Genomic DNA, 20601 nt, shown 5'->3' with positions numbered 1-20601 from the left:
TAACATTTCTGTTTACCAGATATAAACAAAATTCAAATTGGAAAAACTTTTTTTGGTTGACAGTCAAATATCATCCCCACCGGGTAACGGGTCTTTTCGTCTTCCACATGCAGCAGTAGGCAAAAATGCGCTAGTGACTGAAGTGTGGGAGCAAGTCATGTGATAAGATCTCCAGTGAGAAACTTAATCAGACAGTTGGTTACCCTAGGCCACGTTCTCCCATGAGTTGGCAGGGAATGTTAGCAGGACATCCCCAAAGCGTTTCCGCTGACCAAGTTCCAAGTACCTTCAGGCGTCTGCTATTAGTCATATGAACAACATGCCGCACCCAGGGGAGCTGGTTTTGCGTGAATAACATCTTTAATCATAATCATAATCTTAACTTCCAACGACATACTATAAAACAAGCAGAGCAATCACTTGTTGACACCTAATTGTAACTAAATTTTTAAAAAACCTAGAGAAATTCAGCTCTGGCTGCACCTTGGAGACAAATAGATTCAACGTTTCAAGTCCAGTCGAACTCTTTTAGAACTAAGCAAGGATGGTAATAGGATAATGTGTGGCTCAAACGGTTTCCATGTTCCGTTTCATTAAAGATGGTATTGTCTCTTCATTGAATTCTAGAAATAAGATGAATAAACTACATTTCTTTACTAAATATTCACTGATGGTCTGAAGGGATTGGACCAGTTTCCTGGGGATGGATATCATTGAATAAACCTCAAATCTAAATCTGCCTCAGTCATAATGTTAAAATGAACTTTTCAGAGAAAATATTAAAAACGTCAGTAAAGATTATTCTGACAGGATATTTGTGTCCTCAGATTGTTTAAAAGAAAAAAAAATGGCGAGTAGCCAGACAAAGTTTTCTTTAGACAAATTGGTCACAACATCATTGAAAAGACATTTTCTGAAGAAGGGTCTAGGCCCGAAACGTCAGCCTTCCTGCTCCTCTGATGCTGCTTGGCCTGTTGTGTTCATTCAGCTCTACACCTCGTTATCATTGAAAAGACACCTGCTAAACAAACCCAATGGCTGTCGACCGGTTTTCCTTCAGCCTTCCGTTTGCACAATTTGGTTGGGTAACTGCCGAAACATACATTCAAATGGAACTCGAAATCTTAGGAAGGGTGAGACACAACTAAATTCCGGACACTAGCGGCCGCCGTTATTGTATTAATCCTGTACCGAATAATCTTCCTGTTTATGAGAGCAATAGTTTTTTTAAAAAAAATTCGTTGTTTCAAACTCCAGCTAAAATACGCCACCTGCTGTAAACTTATAAAACGTGAGCTTCTAGGAAATAACACAATGTGGAGCTGGATGAACACAGCAGGCCAGGCAGCATCAAAGGAGCAGGAAAGCTGACGTTTCGGGTCGGGACCCTTCAGAAAATTTTGTTTACTTGAGGGGTCTTATTTTGGTTGCTATATGCAATAAATTTTAAATAATTGCTTCACTATTTGTCTGCGAGATTTCTTAATAAGTAGCTGAATTGGAGATAGCGTGAATTCAGAAAATTTTCTGAAGAGTCCCGACCAGAAACGTTAACTTTCCTGCTCCTCTGACGCTGCCAGGCCTGCTGTGTTCCTCTAGCTCCACACTTATCTCTGACTCCAGCATTGGCAGTTCTTACTATTTCAACGTGAGCTTCTACTCAGGTTTAATCAATAGAATCACTCATTGCACGCAACACATTTTTTCGTGTATTTAAATCAATCCTACATGCCAGAATTAGAACGTTGTTCCCACTGAAGAGAGAGTTAAAGACCATGCCAGCAATAATTGGAATGGATTAAATATAGGTATTCCATGTTGGAGGTGAGCCTCCTTCAGTTGATAGCAAGACCCATTAAAGGAATATCCCTCCCCCAGTAGCCATATGCCTGGGACTGCTGTCATAATGAAGATAGCTCAACAGCACCACCGCTTGCTGGGACTGCACCTGAATGAGCAGGCACTCTAAAAGTTAAGTTAAAAAAACATTTAGGGATGTCAAGGCTAGGCAGATAGGGACCCGTGCTTCCTAAATAAAAGTATTTATGAAGATACACATGAATCGTTCCAGGAATGAGGTAATTCAGTTATGTGGATTGTTGTGTGTAAATTATCACACGCTACTTCTAACTCAGCTACTTATTAAGAAATCTCACAGACAAATAGTGAAGCAATTATTTAACGTTTGTTGCATGTAGCAACCAAAATAAGACCCCACAAGTAAGCAAGTTAAGCCTCACAACTTAACTTGGCTGTTACCTGATTAATGGTGGAATTTAGCTACAATTCCACCTAACAGTGTCTGTCCCTGAATGTCCTGCGTTCAATCTTTGTGCAGTCTTGTTCTTAGAAATTGTGCTGCTGAAGAATCCTGGAGTTGAATTTTTTGGTCAGCTTTCTGTTCTTCAAGTTTTGGTGTGATATTATTAATGATCCTTTAGATTCTTTCATCCAAAATATTGACTACTTGAGGCAGCATAGTGACTATCATTGGCATTGGGACCTGGGTTTCCTCCCACAGTCCAAAGATGTGCAGGTTAGGTGGATTGGCTAGCGAAACTGGCTTATGGTGTCCAGGGTTGTGCAGGCTAGGTGGATTAGCCATGGTAAATGTGGGACTATGGGAATAGGGTGGGATGTGATGGGCTGAATGGCCTCTATCTGTATGGTAGGCATTCTAAGGACACCCCTCTGGAGCTATCAAGCCTGCAGCTTGCCTCCTTATCAGAAGTAGCTTTCCTGTTCCTTGTTACATTTGGCATTGACTGTTTGTTTGAAGACACAGCTTTTCTGCAATTAACTCCTTAAATTCTTCTGCAGAGTAATCATTTGTTCTTGTGGCATAAGGCAGCCAGTTATCAAGCAGGTGTTAAAACAATTTTGTTCATGTAACATCAATTCCTCCTTTTCCCAGGCATAGCTAATTGCTTTCAATTCCTGTATAACAGTTTGTCCTTAACAGTTTATTCTAGACAGAGTTATTACTGCTTCTTTCAATTCATGAAGAGTTATTAAACTTCTGAAGCTTACACTATCCCAGGATAGATTGGAGAAGTTGGTTTGTTCTTCTTTGACAAAGGGAAATTAGGAAATTGGATAAGGTACTTGAAATCACAAAGGGTCTGAACAGATTACATGGGGAGAAAACAGTTCCTTTTGGCAGTAGTTTTGAGATCAGAAGACACTGATTAAAAGCGGTTAAAGAAGAAACAATGAGGAATTAGGGTTCATCAACAGATAATTGAAGTGGGGAGATGGGTGATGCTGCACAGATGGGACAAGAGATTATTTGGGGTTGAAAGCTCAGCTCCAAAATCAAATAAGGCACAATTGTTAAGTGATTTGTTTTAGCATCATGCAGTAGGCCGGGAGAAGGATGCAGGCAACAGCTCAGCATGGAGTTTGTGTTAAAGGCAAAAGTCTTTTTTCCCCTCCCCTCGGTTTTCTAATATCGATGCTCATTCAGTAATGGATGTTACACAATAATGTGACACAGGTGAAAGTAGAAGAGAGCTGGATATGTTTTTAGATTATGTTGCTAAGTGGCAACATGTAGATGAGAAATACAAAGGGGCCAAGGATCGATCCTTCAGTGATTCCAGGAGGTGACAGTGTTGGAGTGGGAAGAAAAGTCCTTATAGGTGATTATTTAGTTACAGCTGCACAGGGAATGGCAGATCCAGCCAAATGAAGTTGTGTTGGAGGGCAGTGTGGTAAACTGCAAAGGCTGTAGACAAGTCAAGAAAGTTTAGAAAAGTGTTTAAAGTGAGCAGAATAATTGGATTTGTGACTTTGAAGGACAATATCAGTGCTATGGAAGTGTTAAAAATCTAATTGGAGAGTCTTAAACATTTTAATGTTATCCACAAATTATAAAAACAACTCACCCTTCCTTAAAAGCCTTTTACCATAAAAAAATTTTAAAATACAGGTACTTCTATTTTAAACTCAACTTAAATTCACTTTTTATTCTATGCCCATTGACTTATCAGGTTTTTATTAAAAATTGGATAATAAACCACTTGTCTAGTCCTGTTTCAAAGATGTGTTCAAAGGCTAAAGTTTCTTGGGTTTTTTTCCACTCATTTCAGAAAGGTTATTCCTTCAGATCCCCACCAACATTCCAGATGTAGACTCCCCGTTCAACATGTCATTGTATTTTAAACATAGACATTGGTTCTATCGTTCTGGAGTCTTACATTTAAAACTTTCTTTTCCCTCTTCTCAGCTTTGGCTATCCCAAAAGTTTAACTCACTGTTAGGTGGAATTCTTCTACTAACGAGCCTTACAGTATTTCAGATGAATGCTGCTAAAAGATATGGTCTCTGTCCTCAGCTTGATTTTAAAGAAAAATCTAAACCCTGCTGGAGACCAGAGCCACACCCAGGCACCTACTCACCCATATAATTAACTTCTGGTTCACCTTTTCTCTACAGTATTAATCTCCAGGGAAGCTGGGTCACGTGACTGTTTATTGGAAGCCAGGTGCATTACATTGACATTATCCAAAAAGAAACCTAGTTCTTAAAAGGACAATCACCCAACACAAGTTATTCTTCCCCAAAAAGCACATGGGCTATCACAACATGTGGGAAAGATGGCTATAGATTCAGAAGGTGACAACGTTTGAAGACTTTCTAGAGGTAGTGAAAATTCAAAATTTAGCTTTTGGATTGGTCGGGTAGGGGTGGGCTGATGAGATTTCTAACAAAAAGATAAAGCTTGTAACAAAAAGGAAAACACTCAAAATGCTACTTGCTATCCACTATCCTTCATGCCTTAGAAACTTGGACCATAAGTAAATCTGCGTAAGAAACGGTCTAAGAGACCTTAAAAAGTGGATGCTAAGATGTATAACTTAAAATGCCGTATTCCAACTGTAAGACAAATGAGTTGTCATAACAGAAAAAAAACCATTAAAAAAGTGATGTCCAGAAAAAAAACATGTCAGTATTTCTGGCATTTGATCAAAGTTATAGAGACCACTTCTAGAGAGCACGTTGGAGGGATTGCTAGGTGCCTTTGGATGGTGGATATCAGAGTGGTTATGGATTAAAACACTGAGGATAGTGCATGACAAACAAGTGTGACATATCATGACAACAGATCTTCTATAATTGTAGCTACGAGTAGCAGAAGTAAGCATATTTGAAACAGTTGGTGACAATATCCGATAGATCTGGTCCTATCTACTCTGTCCCATTCTTCCAAAATTTTAAATACCCAAATCAAAAATTCCTCAATCTCTTGTTTTAATTAAACAGCATCTATTTTTCAAGTTTTTCTTTTTTTTTATTTCCTTGTAAAAGGCAGCAGTTTATATCCTCTATATTACCTTAAATAACCTTCCTGTAGTGCATAGACCAAGTGAACATGTAATATCCAAATGTGGTCTCACTATGGTTTTGATTTGATTTGATGTGATGTATTATTGTCACGTACTTTTTGAAAAGTATTGTTTTGCATGCTATGCAGGCAAATCATACCTTACAAAAGTACATCAGGGCAATAGAACAGAATGCAGAATATAGTCTTACAGCTATAGAGAGGATGCAGAGAAAGATTAACTCCAATATATGAAAGGTCAGTTCAAAAGTCGGATAGCAGCAGGGAAGAAACTGTTCTTGAATCTGTTGGCACACGTTTTCAAACTTTTGTATCTTCTGCCTGCTGGATGAGGGTGGAACAGAGTATAACTCAGGTGGGAGTGGTCTTTGATTATGTTGGTTGCTTTCCTGAGGCAGCAGTAAGTATAGACAGAGTCAATGGACGGAAGGTTGGTGTGCGTGATCGGCCAGACTACATTCACAATTCTCTTCAATTTCTTGCTGTCTTGGGCAGAGTGGTTGCCATACCAAGCTGCAATGCATCCGAGTAGGATACTTTCTATGGTGTATGTATAAAAATTGGTAGAAGTCATTGCGGACATCCTGAATTTCCTTAAGCTTCTGAGGAAGTAGAAGCATTGGTGTGCTGGATACACCTTTATAACTCCATTTTTAATGTTACATTTCCCTTACCATACATCCCAATATTTCACCTTCTTTGTCCCTGGATACAAACTAGCAATAAAACTACAAAATGCAGAAGCAGGAGGCCATTCAGCCCATGAAGTCTGCTCTGCCAATGAGATTATGGCTGATCTGATGATCCTCAACTCTACTTTCCTGTCTTTCCCCTCAAACCCTTAATTCCCTTACTCATCAAAAATATAACTCTCTCAGCATTGAATATATTTAATGGCCAGAATTCCACAGATTCACTAACCTCTGAGAAGAGGTCTGACTTAGATAGGCAGCCACTTATTCTGAGATTATGCACTCTGGTCTTGGGTTGTCCCACAAGGGAAAAACAACATTTCCTCATCTGTGCTGTCAAGTCTCCTAAGAGTCTTATATGCTTCAATAAGTCACCTCTTGTTCTTCTAAATTGCAATGAGTACAGATCCAACCTGGTGGACTTCTCCATATAAGAAAATTCTAGTGAATCCTCTCTGGACTGCCTCCAACGCCAGTGTATCTTGCCTTAAATAAGAGGACCAAATTGTTCTATGTATTCCAGCTGTGGTCTGACTAATGCCTTGTATAATCTTAACAAGACCTCCCTATTTTAGTGTACCAATTCCCTTCAAATAAAGGTCAACACTGCATTTGTCTAATGATGTGCACACTAAACAGAAATTATTCCAGAACATAACCATGTGATAATTATATACTTACAACCACATTGAAAAAAACTGTCTGTAACACCCACTTCTACACCTGCTGAAAGTCTAGAATATTACCATTGAGCCAAGACCAATACCTTCCTGAAATACAAGGTGGCAGCTTCCAATTACTTTATACTCATGCCAAGATCTAGTAATTGTATCTCTAATGATTCCCAAAATGATCTGCATTAGCTCAGCTCCCCTTTTGAACATTGGTATTACATTGGTCACACTACTATCCTTCAACAGTGTTTCCTTTTATTAAAACTCTGAAATTATAATTCTAAAATCACCATTATATTTCCAACTTGCATCCAGTCAGTTTCTAGTATCCAGATCCTTTCTTGGTTTAACTACGTTTTTGTTCTTTTTTTACCCCCTTGTCCTCATCACATTTTTGATCAATTCAAAATTTACCTCTTTACTTATATACCCTTTTTTGACTAAATTGATGCACTTAAGCATCTATATCAATTTCAACACATCTACCAACTTACCATCCTGTCCTATCTTTTACAGTTGTTTGGTTATTGTTGTAGAATTTTCCTTATTTTTCAGAATCTGTCATCACCACCCCTAATTTTATCAGTCTAACTGATCACATAATTATCCCATATTCTCATTCTCATCAAAACTATTAACCCTGTTGTCCTGCTTCAATTTTGATTTATTTAAAAAAAAATCCTTTTTGAGTTACATTTGCCAATTATTTTTTCCGTTTCATTCACAGAATTATTACAGAAGACCATTTGGTCCATTGTGTCTGCAGTGGTTCCCTTTAATGAATAATGTGTCTTGTGTCCTTCTTCTGCCTTCTTTCCATAACCCTACATAGTTAACCCTTTTTCAGATAATAATCCAATTCTCTCTTGAACACTTTGTTTTAATTAATAACCAGGGGGTGCAGCATGGTGGCTCAATGGTTAGCACTGCTGCCCCACAGCACCAGAGACCCCAGGTTCAATTCCACCCTCGGGCAACTGTCTGTGTAGAGTTTGCACATTCTCCCCATGTCTGCGTGGGTTTCTTCCAGGTGTTCCAGTTTCCTCCCACAGTCCAAAAGATGTGCAGGCTGGGTGGATTGGCCATGCTAAATTGCCCATAGTGTTCAGGGATATGTAGATTAGGTGGGTTATAGGGATGGGTCTGTGTGGGATGTCTGAGGTCAAATGTGGACTGGTTAGGCCAAAGGGCCTGTTTCCACACTGTAGGGATTCTATGATCTATTAATCTCTCTGTCAGCAAATTCCAGATCTTAGACATGCACTGTGAAAATGATTATCCATTTATGTGTTAATTTTTTATCCAATTCCAGCCTTTTGAGGATCTCCAATTTTACTGAGTATTGGAAGTAGTATCATTAGCTTGAAAGCCCCAACCTCTAGAATTCTTTCCCTGTACCTCACCACCCTTTGAAGTCAGTCCTTAAAACTTATGTCTTCAATCAAACTTTGGCCATCTCACCAAATATCTCATGTAGCTCAGTGTAAAGTTATGCAATGCACTGTTCCTGTGATGTATCTCTGGATGTTTTTAATTTAAAATTAAGTAAGTTGTTGAAAACCCTGAGAAAAAAAATTACACTTAATTGAATCAGATGTAGCAGAGGGTATAAGTTTTGAAACACCCTTACCAGCACTGCAAAACCAATCATATTTGTAGTCTAATTTCTCCACTAGGATAAAAAAAAATACACAAACATTTATGAACATATTTTTAAGAAGTTTATTTTAGCTTCTATCTTGGTGCAGTCATACATTTATCTTGCCATCTGAAAATTAAAAAAATTAAACTGAAGGATTTCACCTTCCGGATTTGCATTTGATTGAATGGTTACCTTCCTTCTTGTTGGCATCATTGCTACTGCATAGTTTAAACATAACCTTGTTATGACACCAGATTTAAATTGCCACTACAAAGGAAGAAATTTCTACCAGAATGATTGTTGGGTCTTTATGCATAGTTTTGTTCAAGGTCAGTGGCAAATGCCCTTGCTTCACCTCTGACCATAAAATCCTGGGCCACGTGCTTGACTTCTTCTATTCACTCTCCCAATGTTCCTTAGTTCAGCTCTGTTTTAAACTTTTTAGAACATAGAACAGTACAGGCCCTTCAGCCCACGATGTTATGCCAACCTATTATCCTACTAAGATCAATCTACCCTGCATACAAGGAGGAAGGTAACCATTCAATCAAATGCAAATCCGGAAGGCGAAAACACTTAAATCCTTCAGTTTAATTTTTTAAAATTTTCAAATGGCAGTTTACTACCCTCCACGTGCATATCCAAGAGTCGCTTAAAAGTCTCTAAAGTATCTGACTCCAGTAGCACTGCCAGCAGCGCATTCCACATGCCCACCACTCTGTGTGAAGAACCTACCTCTGACATCTCCCCTATACCTTCCTCCAATCACCCTTAAAATTATGTCCCCTCATAATAGTCATTTCCGCCCTGGGAAAAAGTCTCTGACTATCCACTCTATCTATGCCTCATCTTCTTGTACACCTCTATCAAGTCACTCTCATCCTTCTTCGCTCTAATGAGAAAAGCCCTAGCTCCCTCAACCTTTCCTCATAAGACCTGCCCTCCAGACCAGGCAGCATCCTGATAAATCTCCTCTGCACCCTCTCTAAAGCTTCCAAATCCTTCCCATAATGAGGTGACCAGAATTGAACACAATATTCCAAGTGTGATCTAACCAGAGTTTTATAGAGCTGCAGCATAACCTCGCAGCTCTTAAACTCAATTCCACTGACAATGAAAGCCAACAACCATACGCTTCTTTACAACCCTATCAACTTGGGTAGCAACTTTGAGGGATCTATGGACGTGGACCCCAAGATCCCTCCGTTCCTCCACACTACCGAGAATCCTGCCATTAACCCTGTATTCTGCATTCAAATTCGACCTTCCAAAATGAATCACTTCACATTTTTCTGGGTTGAATTCCATCTGCCACTTCTTTGCCCAGCTCTGCATCCTGTCAATGTCCCGCTGCAACCTACAACAGCCCTCCACGCTGTCCACAACTCCACCAATCTTTGTGTCATCGGCAAACGTAGCAACCTACCCTTCCACTTTCTCTTCCAAGTCATTTATAAAGATTACAAAGAGCAGAGATCCCAGAACAGATCCCTGCAGAACACCACTGGTCACCGAGCTCCAGGCTGAATACTTTCCATCTACTACCACCCTCTGTCTTCTATTGGACAGCCAGTTTTGTATCCAGACAGCCAAATTTCCTTGAATCCCATGCCTCCTTATTTTCTGAATGAGCCTACCACGTGGAACCTTATCAAATGCCTTGCTAAATTCCATATACACCACATCCACTGCTCTGCCTTCAATGTGCTTTGTCACATCCTCAAAGAATTCAATAAGGCTTGTGAGGCATGACCTGCCCCTCACAAAGCTATGCTGACTATTTCTAATCAAACTGTGCTTTTCCAAATAATCATAAATACTATCTCTCAGAATCCTCTCCAATAATTTGCCCACCACAGAAGTAAGACTGACCGTTCTGTAATTCCTAGGATTATCCCTATTCCCTTTCTTGAACAAGGGAATGACATTTGCCACCCTCCATTCTTCTGGCACTACTCCAGTGAGGATGCAAAGATCATGGCCAAAGGGGCAGCAATCTCTTCCCTCGCTTCCTGTGTGAACCTTGGGTATATCCCGTCTGGCCCAGGGGGTTTATCTATCCTCATGTTTTTCAAAATTTCTAGCACATCCTCCTTCCTAACATCAACCTGTTCAAACATATCTGCCTGTTTCATGCTGTCCTCACAAACGTCAACGTCCCTCTCACTGGTGAATACTGAAGCAAAGTATTCATTAAGGACCTCCCCTACCTTTGTGCCCAAGTTCCCTCCACTATCCCTGATTGGCCCTACCCTCAATCTGGCCATCCTCTTGTTCCTCACATAAGTATAGAAAGCCTTGGGGTTTTCCTTGATCCTACCCGCCAAGGTTTTCTCATATCCCCTTCTAGCTCGCCTAAGTCCATTCTTCAGTTCCTTCCTGGCTACCTTGTAGACCGCTAGAGCCCTGTCCGATCCTTGCTTCCTCAACATTAAGTAAGCTTCCTTCTTCCTCTTGACTAGGTATTCCACATGTCTTGTCATCCAAGGTTCCTTCACCTTACCATCCTTTCCTTGCCTCAGTGGGACAAACCTATCCAGTACTCGTAGCAACTACTCCCTAAACAACCTCCACATTTCGGTCATACATTGTTTTGCATTATGTATCATCCCACTTTTTTGTTAGGAAAAGAACATTGGTAATCAAACATGTTTCTTCTGAGGGACTGGAAGTTTGGTACTTGGCTTAGTCCTTTCTACACTCAAATTTCTAGTTTAAAATCACAGGAGTGAATGAGCTGTATGAATCCTAAATTGTACATTGTACAATCCTAAATTAGGATTTGCATAATTCTGTCCCGTGAGGACTAACTTCTTTGCATTGGAGCAAATGTTCTTGAAACAAGATTTTTTTTTTTTTTTTTTTATTTACAGTAAATAATGTTTGGGAAAAAAAAAATACATCACCCATGCAAAATGTATTTAACTTTGGATGTGGTCCTTGTCAATGTAGCAGACCAGGCTGGCTATTCGAGAATTTGGAACAGATTTACAGGGGCTAGGTTGAAAGCCTACACTAAACATAGGGCAAGAAGACAAAGTATAATATTCAGGCAAAGCAGAGGAGAACAGGGACAGTTTGCATTTAGTTTGTATTAGGTTGCATTTGAAAGTGGGGTATTTTGTCCTTACTTTAAGATTGCCATGATAAGTGCTATACTTGTCCCAAATTTATAGCAAAAATTATAGCAAACGAAAGGTCATGTTTTGAATGAAATGAAATTTCTTCACCGATGCAGATAAGGACATATGAAAACTTACATTTTAATCTTAAATATTTAAACTATTTAATTTATTGATAAAGGTTACAGACCACATACTTTTTTTTACTTGTTTGACTTTTATTAGACCATTCTCTGTTTGTTTCATTTTTAACTCTTTGGTAATTAGCTTTGCGGTTGCAAATAGTCCTCCATTACCTTACCTAAGTAGCAGTATTCATGTATGGATCTTGATATTGATTTTAGACAAAATATTTAATCTTCAAAAACATCAAAGCAGAGTTTTATTTTGTGTAGTCCTGATCAGTTTAGAAGCAGTCACTGGATTGTGACTGGGAGTCGAAGGTATTAACACATATTGCCATTTTTCTACTCCATATTCACTGAAGCTAATTTTAGCACTTCATTTGCCACAACAGCAAACTCAACAAAACCAAGAATTAATTTGGTGCTGAAGTCAACCCACGCTCAGTCCTTCTGCTATTTATTTCCAAATAATTATATCTCATTAGGTAATGAAGATACTCCGTTCCCTGCTCACACTGTGGTCTCCTGTACGTTGGGGAGATGAAACACAGACTAAGTGACCGTTTTGTGGAACACCTACATTCTGACTGCTAAGATGACCCCAAACTTCTGATTGTGTGCCACTTAAACGTACCATCGTGTTCCCTGGCCAACATCTCTGGCTTGGGCCTACTGCAGTACTTCAGCAAGGCTCAGCACAAGCTGGAAGAACAGCATTTCATTTTCCTCTCAGGGACCCTGTGGCCTTCAGGAGTCGATAATAGAATTTAAGATATTTTAGGGCCCAAATACCTTCCATGTCCTTTACCCGCCCCCACACGCCAGCCCTGTCATGACATGACTGTTTCCAATATAGCCAAACCATTTTTATCTATCAATGGTCCCTATTATCTGCTTTTCTTTCTGGCTTACTGTTATCCATCCCTTTGCCTACCTAACTGTCTTTCTGTCCCTCTGGGCTCCATTTTGCTACATATCGCAACATTTTTCCACCACCCCAGCCTCTTTCTTCAGATTATGTACCTTTTCCTAGCCATTATCAGATCTGAAGAAGGGTCACTTGACCCTGAACATTAATTGTTTTCTCTCCACAGGTGCTACCAGACCTGCTAGGTTCCTCCAGCGCTTTTTTCTTGTTGTGAATGAACATCCTGTTGATTCCCTGGTTGACAAGTCCCAGATGTTCCAGCATCATTATCTTCCTACATTTTCAGCAACTTTGAGCACTGAAAGCATACTCATAACAGGTGCTGTTTTTGCATGGGCCGCTTTCGAGAAATCTGGCTAATTGTATATAACAAAAAAGTCTAAAAAGAATATATGATAACAAGGTGTAGAGCTGGATGAACACAGCAGGCCAAGCAACATCAGAAGAGCAGGAAAGCTGACGTTTCGGGTCTAGACCCTTTTTTCAGAAAAACAAAACAAAAAATTATAATAATATTTTTTTTTCTGAAGAAGGGTCTAGACTTGAAACGTCAGCTTTCCTGCTCCTCTGATGCTGCTTGGCTTGCTGTGTACATCCAGCTCTACACCTGGTTATATCAGATTCTCCAGCATCGGCAGTTCCTACTATCTCTAAGGAATCTATATTACGTAGCAACAACAGCTCTGCTGGGGAGTGGTATCAAAGAGGAGTCTCCAGCAGTACAAGCGACCTTTATTCAGAGCTCTTTTACTGCACGTGGGAGAGGCCAAACTGCTCCAAATCTGGTTTTCACGTGGGGCCCAGTTGCCCTCTTAATAACAGCTCAGAATGGAGTTCAATGACACTCTACCTTTCCCAATAAAGTACAGAATATTTATACATACTGGGCTACACTGGTTACATGCAACATTAACAGCAGTGCTTGCCACATCCCCTCTGACCTACACAATCCTGTAGATAAACGATCAATGATAGACAACTTAATGTTCAACCATAGGGCTTCCCATCATCTAATGATATTTGCCAGACCCCCACCAGCTGTTCTTGAGCTCTTTTCAATATATCTTATTGACCATATTCCAACATTGATTGTCTAGGAAGGGATGCAACATTTGCTAGCTCCATCATATACTTGATCATTACCAATTACTTCTCAAATTCGTTCATGCAATTCAAATCTGTTGTTGACCTTAGTACCAAAGATTAAAAGGATGTTCATTTCTACCAATTGTTATATTTGTAATATCAGCTAATATAGTTATTTATAAATTTATCCATAGTTTAACTAATACTATGATTCTGTGACTAAGCTAACAACTTCAGGAGCAGCTTCCCTATTATCCCATTTGAAAAAGTTAAACCCAGCCATGGGCAACTGCAACAACCTCATTATCCAATCTTCTGTTCTATTCAAATGGATATATTTATCATGTACTTTGTCACAAAAATATGTAGGTACAGGACAATTCCAGATAATTTTAAAGAAATAAGAAAACACTGCAAAAAAAAAAAATGGTGAAAATAGCCATGAAATTAACTTACATCACTGTGAGAACCTGTTAATATGATTACATTTTTAATTTAGTGTTACATGTACAAAACAACTGGACTGTTCTGTACAACATAGCTTAACTCATGGTTGCGAATGAGGTGAAGTTAAATATAAATTATGATGACTTACTTATTCATGAAGGTTTGCTTCAATAGCATCATTTTGAGTATGAAAATTGCTATAGTTCAAGCAAATAATTGCATTTAGGAGATACATTTAACTGCATTGATATTTCTCAGTTCAAAAAGCAAATGTTCAAATTAAAATCTCTTTAATTAAGAACAATTTTAGTTAATAAGCTTGGAAGTTTTAAACATTGTTTAATTCAGTAATAGGTTCATTTCGATGATAAAGATTTTTGACAAAATAGGTTTGCCATTTTTCTTGCAAGAGAGAGGTATAATATTGCTGTAGTTCAAATACAAACAAGTTTTGCTTTTTCCAAAAGCAGACTTTCCAATAGCAAAGTACGGGTACTTGAATGAATAACTGAGCCATACGGTAGGAGGAATTTCCTGCTCACTATTCAGTTGTCCATTGGGTAAGAACAGCATTAGGATCATGTTCAGGTGAGAAAACTTAACTGTAAATATCAAATTTAACCATATAAGTTTTACGTTGAACAAATGGTCACCTGTGGCTTCTGGTAACTTCTAATCAGTTCCTATGGAATTATACCTTACAAGGGTTGGCACTTTCAAAAGAGACTAGATTATGAATCATTAACAGACAATATCACAAAACATAATGGATGCATAAATAATGTGAAGCGGGATTACAAATTATTCAACTTTTTTGCATGCTGGATTGCACAACAGGTGGTTACTGGGGCACATATATAAATTCTAACAGAAACCACCATTTGCAATGAATAGGTAGAAACTAAAAGTTAAAATCATGGGTCATTTTTGTGTTGATTTTCTGTGTTATACTAACCCGTTCTGAAGATGATCCAAAGTAAATTAAACAGTTTTCTGGGTACTGTGTTAATAATTACTCGTCAGTTCAAAACTGAGTGATGCATCAGAATAGAATATGCAGCAGAATCCAAGATGTAAAAGGATAACTAAAATTACTTGTACACATACACAATATAAAAAGTAAGCTGCATGCTCCATTTCAAAACATTGACAAGAGAATTAGATACATCAAAAAGGCTAATGTGGGACATGCATTATTATTTTTGAAACTAACAGAAACTGAAGTCAAAGCTTCAAGTATATAGCATTTATATTCACTAGATTCTTGCCAGTCTGCATAACTTATTCTTTACAAATAATGGAAAGATAGAAATATTCTACCAACCGCATACATGATGCAATTAGAAATAATTCATCAGGCTAAGTAAACACTGAAGTACTGCAGTTGCCAACATAACATTCAAGTCATGGTTGTACAAACAAGCTCCAATGACCTGACCAATGAGCTTCCAAAGATATATTCACTACCTGCTAATAAGTAAAAGGAGATCATACCATTGGAAGTATTTTAAGCACCACATTTATTTAAATATAAATAAAAATGTTTTAGGAAATGTTAACTCATCCTGAAACCTGGGAAAATGCAGCCAAAGATTCCAGGACAATGGTGTGAAATGTGGTGCAATACATTCCAAGGTTTACAGAAGACATGCAACACACATAACTATCAGTACCCTTCATTCTTTGGCCAACGGAGCAATTTAAACATTGTTGATTATAGCATGTCATAAGCATGTTCACTTTACAATGACATTTGTGTGAAAATAATTGAATAAACAGATTTCAACTTGGACAACAGTGGCCTCAGCCTTCTGGGATGGTGATGAAATAGGCTAAAAAGACCAACACAGTAGAAGGAACAACAATGGTCCACTTGAATGCATTCCCCAAACACACAGCATTATGCCTACAGGTCGGCAATAAAAACTGGCTGAAGCCAATTTTCATTCCTAATGAGTTTGAACCCTATCACCTCATTTGTGCTAAAATCCTTTAGGGGCTTGAGCTGTTAACAAGTTAAAACTTGTTTAAAAAAAAACACTAGTAATACGAGTACAAAATTGGCTGAGAGACAAGATACAAAAATAGTAATTATTAAATGTTTTCCGATTGGAGAAAGCTTTGAGCATTGCACAGGGATTGTTGCTAGGATCTCTCCTCTTCTAGAAATATATTAAGTGAGGTAAACTTTTTGGGGAAGATTAGCAAATGGATGTGAAAGCTGCAAGTACTACGAATGGCGGAGTATAATGTAGGCCTTCAAGAAGGACACAGACAAGTAGGTGGAATGGATGGAGAAATGGCAAATTAAATTCAATGTGGAGAAGCACAAAGCCATTCATTTTGGTAGGAAGAGCATACTGAAACAGTATAAACTAAAGGGTACTGTAGACTTGGTTGTATATGCGCACCAGTCATTGCAGGTGGCAGGGCAGGTTGAGAGCAGTTAAAGCATTAGTAGCCTAGGCTTTATTTATTAAGGTGCAGTACAAAAATACAGATAATGTTGAACTTGTATAATACATCCGTGAAGGCATGTTCTGAGTGCTGTAACTTAGGAAACACCTGAAGGCATTGGAAAGAATACAGAAAGGATTCTTTCACAAGAAAAGTTCTTCATCCTTGGAACCACAAAATAAAATAGATCTATTTTCCTTGGAGAAGGCCAACAGAAAATTTGATAGTATTCAAAATTATAAGGGGCATAATGGGTAGGAGAATACTTCCCACGGGTGGAAGAACTGGGAACTAAGAGGGTACAGATTGAAGGTAAAAGGCAAAAGAAACAATAATGACATGAGGAAATACCTCCACCACAGAATCAGGGTGTAAGTTCAACTGAGGCAATCAAAGGCAACTGAACTGTTGTCTGAGAAAGCAAGAATGTACAATTTACGGGAGAAAATAGGGGAACGGGCGCTAGGCGAATTGCTTTCACAGGAAAATCAGTGCAAACTATAAATGGGCCGAATGGCCTCTTGCGCAGTCGTAATTCTGCGATTCTATCAGCGCGGATAGTGGTACAGCCAAGTCTACAAAACAAGTTTCCTCTTCAACCTCTCTGACTGTCTTTCACACGCATGCAAATTTCAATTTCTCACATTATAGCTGTCTTTTTTTTTGTTGTTCTGCGCTTGTTTCACACTCCTCCTCACCCTCGCTTTTACTTCTGTTGATTTCAGTTTCCAAGCCAAGGCCATTCCAGTAAGGAACCGCATCATGAGTTGTGTTAGGGGCTTAAAAATATTTCTAGACCCCCGCCACCCCCAAGCATGCAGGGAACAGGAAACTGACATTGGTAAAACAATCCCAAACAATATTTGACAAGAACCAATGTCAACGGTTTCGCCAAAGCAAGGACCTTTAGAAAGGAAACAAATCAGGCTCAAATGATCTATCAATGGTGTGTAATAACAGTATACATGTCCATAACAGTTTAAGAGCTACCAGAGGTCTCTGGACAGTTTCTTGGCACAAGTCCATTGCATGGGGCTGGGAGGGAATAAAATGTTGCAAACCAATGTTTTGACAGGGCTTCAAACAGGAAGTGTGTAAGACACTGGGGACTATTCTCGTTAGAGTTGCTGAGTGCCAGGGCCCTAGGAAATACATTCATCTATCCTAATTGTTGAATTCACATTCCCACGTTGGTAACCACTATTTCACGACAGCCTTGGAAATCTCAAATCCTCTAGGGATTGACTGAGACAAGAGGGCCACTTGACAATTACACAATGCGCATCATGATGTACTTTAGCTTCTGGGGGCACTGGGTCACACAATGTTGGCTCAGTAATGAACTTTGGATGGTGTTGCTGGAGGCGGAGCAGAGAAATTACCGCCCGATTCACGCTGCTGTAGTAATTACAGCACACTCGGGGGTCCCTGGTCAGATTGAAATAAAGCCATTGTTTCGTCAGTGCCTTTTCTATACTGAAACTCGTGATTCAACAGTTCGAACTAAAAGATTTAACTCACCCAAAATTACAGCTTTGTGAAAAATAAATTAATGCAATACTATTCGAACATTTTGGGGGCGAGTATTTATGAGCTTTCCTTTTCACAAATGGGGACCTATTTCTGACCCTTTCTGAATCAGAAACACGTTTCACTGTTTGCACAATGACCGCGGCCTACTCTGCCCAGGCACACCATTACTCAGCAGCTTGTTTACTCTTCATGTTCATTTTAACTTCTTAGCGACACCAGGCACCAGCTCCATTTTGTTTGAGCAGCTTTTTTTGTCATGTACAGTACAGAGCTCTCTACCGAACAAAAACACTACGCCTCAGGGCTATTTGTAATCCTAAACTATTTCGGGAAGCTTCAACCACCCACAGCTCAAACAACATAGGCACTAAATATTCACAAATAGAAAGGAATACCAGTCGTCATTTTGTTGCATCAGCCGGCCGTGACTTGTACGTTCTATCGAAAGGCAACAATAAAAAAAAACAAGCATTTCCATTCTAAAGAACATCTTAATTTCTGTTTAGAGCTAGTTTCCCGGTAAAATAAATCAGTTTCTTAAGGTCTTAATCTTTAAGAAATATTTGAGAACGAGCACACAAAGGCAACAGAATCATAATTACTTCAATTTTTTGTAGACTAGGTTAAATGCTCCATGTAATCTTAGCACTCTAAATGTGAATTAAGTGACCCTGCTTTTAAGAATAATATGAAATATATAAGACGAGGAACAATGCAAATTAAAAGATATTATTAGCAAGCGATGCAAAAATACAAATAATATTTAAAGCTCCAAATTTGTTTTAAACTAATGAGAATTTTCAAAATTGGCAGTGGAAAATGTTTCAAACACGGTACATCGTCGGATTCGGTTTATAATAAAAGTGGTACAGACCTTCGTTTTAATCCAGATTTAAAATGTCACACGACAGTTGTCGGCCACACCACCTGCCAGTAATACATTTTGAGACGAAGCTCAGAGATGTGTTTTCTAAAAATACATCTGCATACTGAAGTAGCTTATGTGCTATATAAAATGTGTTAAAAAGTCAATGTCAATCCAGGGTAAAGAATCAATTTTAATTTGGGTGAAAAAGAAAAAGCAAGGCAAAGGTTCCATTTTGAAATATGTTTGGCGGCTTCCTATTACAGATCCCATCAGTTAAAAATCTCTGATGCGAGCAAATATTAAAGGATTTTCATAATGGGTTTAAGCTCATGAAATTACTTAATTTTTTTAAAAAAGAACGAGGTCAAAACTGAAAAGAAAGTGAGTTGGACATTCCTTTTAATAGTTTTGACAATTGTTCGCGGTTTCAGAATCTCGTACTGAAACGGCTAAAAGGGTTCGAATACATAAATTACAAGCAATTCTGGCAGGGATCAAACACTTTCAGTTAAGGACAACGCCTAACTGCTATGGAAACATTAAGAATCGCTCTACCCAGTTTGTAAAAATTGTCGTAATGGGTTAGGCAGATCATTGTTATTGAAAAAGTAAAAAAAATCATCTGCTTGAGATTCTGATGTTGTTTCTCCTGAATGCAAAACGAATTTAAAAATTAAGATTACCACAAATCTTCAAAGTGAAAAAGCGCTATCAAACAATCCATATGCTACCATTAAATCGGTTTTCATAAGTTATATAAAAACATACAAAAAAATCAATTGCGCTCCATTCTCTTTACAAAGATTTCATGTCAATGTAACTGCAGACAACGCTGGTGTGCCATGACCTAGTTTCAACCCCAAGATGCATTCCAAAGAAAAAAATCTTCAGGCTTTAGCAGTTCGAAATCTTGCATCCAAATTCATCATCATCAGCTCTTCAAATGTGGCCAGAGATTACAGAACCTAAATTAGATCCATTTTTAATTAAAAGGAGAAAACCCACTGTGCTTTGAAACTGTGAAGAGAGATCTTTCCATTTGTGATAAAGGAGAGCGCCAGTCCTTGCCCTTGTTGTTGCTGAACGGGGGAACACACACTCACAAAGACACACTCAGAAACACACACAGAACCCAGTCTGAGCCTCTCCTCTTGCTCAAGGAGCTTTCACTTCAAGCTTCCAAAAAAACCCCACAAGGCTCAAGCAAGCCCCGCTCTGATTGGCTCCCGTTAGCAGCCACCTTTTAAACAGGCGAAATCGGCCAACCATTCAAAACCACTCGGAACTTAACGATCGTGCGAGACACCGGGGGGGGGTGGGGGAGAAAAAATTTTCCGAGCCATTACCGTTTGGGCCGGGGGTGGTGTGTGTGTGTGTGTGTGTTTGTGGGTGGGGGGAGGGAGGGTCGGTACAAAAAAAAGCCAAAAAAAACTAAACAACAACAAACAGAGGCGGCGGAGGGCGCCGTGGGGGGAGGAGGAGGAGGAGCAATGGCGAAATGGAAGTTAATGCTCAATGGGAGTCCTCAAACTTGAACCACCTCGACCCATCTTGTTTGGCGACCCAGTTTGACGCTGCGTAAACCTAACATGGATTCCCAGCCCTGATTCAAAATTACCGTCCGTCGAGCCGAGGCCCAGGTCGGCGGAGAAAGAGAGACAGAACAAAAATATATATAAA

The 20601-nt window shown here is 39.1% G+C and overlaps 2 protein-coding genes across 3 annotated transcripts in view; one reads left to right on the top strand and one right to left on the bottom strand.

Annotated features, from left to right (window-relative positions):
• Positions 1 to 20104, bottom strand: part of rhof (ras homolog family member F) — a 52780-nt gene extending 32676 nt beyond the window's left edge. The window contains exons 1-2 of one of the 2 annotated variants that reach the window (XM_020511271.2): positions 19927 to 20088; positions 18928 to 18980 (exon numbers count right to left, since the gene is read on the bottom strand). The gene's annotated coding sequence lies outside the window, so the exon portion shown is untranslated. Of the gene's footprint in view, positions 1 to 18927 lie in introns of both variants that reach the window. The other variant, XM_048611412.1, reaches the window with a different exon arrangement.
• Positions 20105 to 20353: 249 nt separating this feature from the next.
• The window catches only part of setd1ba (SET domain containing 1B, histone lysine methyltransferase a), a 113235-nt gene continuing 112987 nt past the window's right edge, over positions 20354 to 20601 (top strand). Inside the window, exon 1 of the mRNA XM_020511272.2 lies at positions 20354 to 20561. The gene's annotated coding sequence lies outside the window, so the exon portion shown is untranslated. The remainder of the gene's footprint in view (positions 20562 to 20601) is intronic.

This window comes from Rhincodon typus, chromosome 24 (genome assembly GCF_021869965.1).
Source record: "Rhincodon typus isolate 14 chromosome 24, sRhiTyp1.1, whole genome shotgun sequence".
NCBI lineage: Eukaryota > Metazoa > Chordata > Chondrichthyes > Orectolobiformes > Rhincodontidae > Rhincodon > Rhincodon typus.
This window is presented reverse-complemented; position numbering and strand designations above follow the sequence as displayed.